Below are 5,301 nucleotides of genomic sequence, written 5' to 3' on the forward strand. Positions count from 1 at the left end.
CTTATCGTGTATTATGTAATACCAATGTCTCACTTACTTCATCCTGTATTATGTAAGTACCAAAGTCTCACTTACTTCATTCTGTATTATGCACTACCAATGTCTCACTTACTTCATCCTATATATTATGCACTACCAATGTCTCACTTACTTATCTTTTATTATGCACTACTAGTATCTTACTTAATTCATCCTGTATTATGCACTACTAGTATCTTACTTGCTTCATCCTGTATTATACACTACTAATATCTGACTTGCTTTCAATCCTGTATTATACACTACTAATATCTGACTTGCTTCTTCTAGTATTGTGCACTACCAATGTCTTATTTACTTCATCTTGTATTATGCACTACCAATGACTCACTTCATCCGGTATTATGCACTACCAATGTCTCACTTACTTCATCTTGTATCATGCACTATCAATGTCTTACTTACTCCATCCTGAATGATGCACTACTAGTATCTTACTTCCTTCGTCCTATATTATGCACTACTAATATCTGACTGGCTTCTTTCTTGTATTATGCACTACCAATGTCTCACTTACTTCATCCTGTATCATGCACTCACCATTATATCTCAATTCTTACTTCATCCTGTATTATGCACTCACCAATGTCTTCACTTCATCCTGTATTATGTATCAGTCATTACCAATGTCTCACTTACTTCATCCTGTATTATGCACCACCAAAGTCTTACTTACTTCATTCTGTATTATGCACTACCAATGTCATACTTACTTCATCCTGTATTATGCTCTACCAATGTCTCACTTACTTCATCCTCTATTATGCACTATTAGTATCTTACTTACTTCATCCTGTATTATGCACTACCAATGTCTCACTTACTTCATCCTATATTATGAATCCACCAAAGTCTCACTTATTTCATTCTGTATTATGCACTACCAATATCATACTTACTTCATCCAGTATTATGCACTATCAATGTCTCACTTACTTCATCCTGTATTATGCACCACTAATATCTCACTTACTTCATCCTATATTATGCACTACTAATATCTCACTTTCTATATTCTGTATTATGCACTACTAATATCTCACTTACTTCATCTTGTATTATGCATTTCTAAAATCTCACTTATTTCATTCTGTATTATGCACTACCAATGTCTCACTTACTTAATCCTGTATCATGCACTATCAATGTGTCACTTACTTCATCCTGTATTATGCACTACCAATGTTTCACTTACTTCATCCTGTTTTATGCACTACCAATGTCTTACTTACTTCATCTTGTATTATGTAATCTACCAATGTCTCAGCACTTCATCTTGTATTATGCACCACCAATGTCTCACTTCATCCTGTACCATGCACTACCAATGTCTCACTTACTTCATCTTGTATTATGCACTACCAATGTCTAACTTACTTCATCCTGTATTATGCACTATTACTATCTTACTTACTCATCCTGTATCATGCACTACCAATATCTCACTTACATCATCCTGTATTATGCACTACCAATGTCTTACTTCATCCTGTATTATGCACTACCAATATCTCACTTACCTAATCCTGTATTATGCACTACCAATGTCTTACTTACCTCATCTTTTATAATGCACTACCAATTTCTCACTTCATCCTGTATTATGCACTATTAATATCTCACTTACTTCATCCTGTATTATACGCTACCAAAGTCTCACTTACTTCATTCTGTATTATGCACTACCAATGTCTCACTTACTTCATCCTGTATTATGCACTACTAATATCTCACTTACTTGATCCTATATTATGCACTACCAATGTCACACTTACTTCATCTTCTATTATGCACTACTAGTATCTTACTTGCTTCATCCTGTATTATACACTACTAATATCTGACTTGCTTCCATCCTGTATTATACACTACTAACATCTGACATGCTTCATCTTGTATTGTGCACTACCAATGTCTTATTTACTTCATCTTGTATTATGCACTACCAATGTCTCACTTCATCCTGTATTATGCACTATTAGTATCTTACTTACTTCATCGTGTATTATGTAATACCAATGTCTCACTTACTTCATCCTGTATTATGCAGTACCAAAGTCTCACTTACTTCATTCTGTATTATGCACTACCAATGTCTCACTTACTTCATCCTATATTATGCACTACCAATGTCTCACTTACTCATCTTTTATTATGCACTACTAGTATCTTACTTAATTCATCCTGTATTATGCACTACTAGTATCTTACTTGCTTCATCCTGTATTATACACTACTAATATCTGACTTGCTTCAATCCTGTATTATACACTACTAATATCTGACTTGTTTCTTTCTAGTATTGTGCACTACCAATGTCTTATTTACTTCATCTTGTATTATGCACTACCAATGTCTCTCACTTCATCCGGTATTATACACTACCAATGTCTCACTTACTTCATCTTGTATCATGCACTATCAATGTCTTACTTACTCCATCCTGAATGATGTAACTACTAGTATCTTACTTCCTTCGTCCTATATTATGCACTACTAATATCTGACTGGTTTCATCTTGTATTATGCACTACCAATGTCTTCACTTACTCATCCTGTATCATGCACTACCAATATCTTACTTACTTCATCCTGTATTATGTAATTCACCAATGTCTCACTTCATCCTGTATTATGTAACTACCAATGTTTCACTTACTTCATCCTGTATTATGCACTACTAATGTCTAACTTACTTCATCCTGTATTATGCACCACCAAAGTCTCACTTACTTCATTCTTGTATTATGCACTCACCAATGTCATACTTTACTTCATCCTGTATTATGCACTATTAGTATCTTACTTACTTCATCCTGTATTATGAACCAGTAAAGTCTCACTTACTTCATTCTGTATTATGTAATTCACCAATGTCTTACTTACTCTTATATTGTATTATGTAACTACCAATGTCTTCTTACTTCATCCTGTATTATGCACCACTTAATATCTCACTTACTTCATCCTATATTATGCACTACTAATATCTCACTTTCTATATTCTGTATTATGCACTACTATTATCTCACTTACTTCATCTTGTATTATGCATTTCTAATATCTCACTTATTTCATTCTGTATTATGTAATTCACCATGTGTCACTTACATTCATCGTGTATTATGCATTACCAATGTGTCACTTACTTCATCCTGTATTATGTAATCACCAATGTCTCACTTACTTATCCTGTATTATGCACTACCAATGTCTCAGTTACTTCATCTTGTATTATGCACTACCAATGTCTCACTTCATCCTGTACCATGCACTACCAATGTCTCACTTACTTCATCTTGTATTATGCACTACCAATGTCTCACTTACTTCATCCTGTATTATGCACTATTAGTATCTTACTTACTTCATCCTGTATCATGCACTACCAATATCTCACTTACTTCATCCTGTATTATGCACTACCAATATCTTACTTCATCCTGTATCATACACTACCAATATCTCACTTACTTTTATCTTGTATTATGTATTTCTAAAATCTCACTTATTTCATTCTGTATTATGCACTACCAATGTCTCACTTACTTAATCCTGTATCATGCACTATCAATGTGTCACTTACTTCATCCTGTATTATGCACTACCAATGTTTCACTTACTTCATCCTGTTTTATGCACTACCAATGTCTTACTTACTTCATCTGTATTATGCACTACCAATGTCTTAGTTACTTCATCTTGTATTATGCACTACCAATGTCTCTAATTTCATCCTGTATTATGCACTACCAATGTCTCACTTACTTATCTTGTATTATGCACTACCAATGTCTTCTACTTACTTTATCCTGTATTATGCACCATTACTTATCTTACTTACTCATCCTGTATCATGCACTACCAATATCTCACTTATTTATCCTGTATTATGCACTCACCAATGTCTTACTTCATCCTGTATTATGCACTACCAATATCTCACTTACCTAATCCTGTATTATGTAATCTACCAATGTCTTACTTACCTCATCTTTTATAATGCACTACCAATTTCTCACTTCATCCTGTATTATGCACTATTAATATCTTACTTACTTCATCGTGTATTATGCACTACCAATGTCTCACTTACTTCATCCTGTATTATGCACTACCAAAGTCTCACTTACTTCATTCTGTATTATGTAACTACCAATGTCTCACTTACTTCATCCTGTATTATGCACTACTAATATCTCTCACTTACTTCATCCTATATTATGCACTACTAATGTCTCACTTACTTCATCTTCTATTATGCACTACTAGTATCTTACTTTACTTCATCCTGTATTATGCACTACTAGTATCTTACTTGTTTCATCCTGTATTATACACTACTAATATCTGACTTGTTTCCATCCTGTATTATACACTACTAACATCTGACATGTTTATCTTGTATTGTGCACTACCAATGTCTTATTTACTTCATCTTGTATTATGCACTACCAATGTCTCACTTCATCCTGTATTATGCACTATTAGTATCTTACTTACTTTATCGTGTATTATGTAATACCAATGTCTCACTTACTTCATCCTGTATTATGCAGTACCAAAGTCTCACTTACTTCATTCTGTATTATGCACTACCAATGTCTCACTTACTTCATCCTATATTATGCACTACCAATGTCTCACTTACTTTATCTTCTATTATGCACTACTAGTATCTTACTTAATTCATCCTGTATTATGCACTACTAGTATCTTACTTGCTTCATCCTCTATTATACACTACTAATATCTGACTTTGTTTAATCCTGTATTATACACTACTAATATCTGACTTGTTTCTTCTAGTATTGTGCACTACCAATGTCTTATTTACTTCATCTTGTATTATGTATTACCAATGTCTCACTTCATCCGGTATTATGTAATTCTACCAATGTTCTACTTACTTCATCTTGTATCATGCACTATCAATGTCTTACTTACTCCATCCTGAATTATGCACTACTAGTATCTCACTTCCTTCGTCCTATATTATGCACTACTAATATCTGACTGGCTTCATCTTGTATTATGCACTACCAATGTCTCACTTACTTCATCCTGTATCATGCACTACCAATATCTCACTTACTTCATCCTGTATTATGCACTACCAATGTCTCACTTCATCCTGTATTATGTATTACCAATGTTTCACTTACTTCATCCTGTATTATGCACTACCAATGTCTAACTTACTTCATCCTGTATTATGCACCACCAAAGTCCTTCACTTACTTCATTCCTGTATTATGTAAT

The sequence above is a fragment of the Tachypleus tridentatus genome, chromosome 13 (genome assembly GCF_004210375.1).
Source record: "Tachypleus tridentatus isolate NWPU-2018 chromosome 13, ASM421037v1, whole genome shotgun sequence".
NCBI classification, from domain to species: Eukaryota; Metazoa; Arthropoda; class Merostomata; order Xiphosura; family Limulidae; genus Tachypleus; species Tachypleus tridentatus.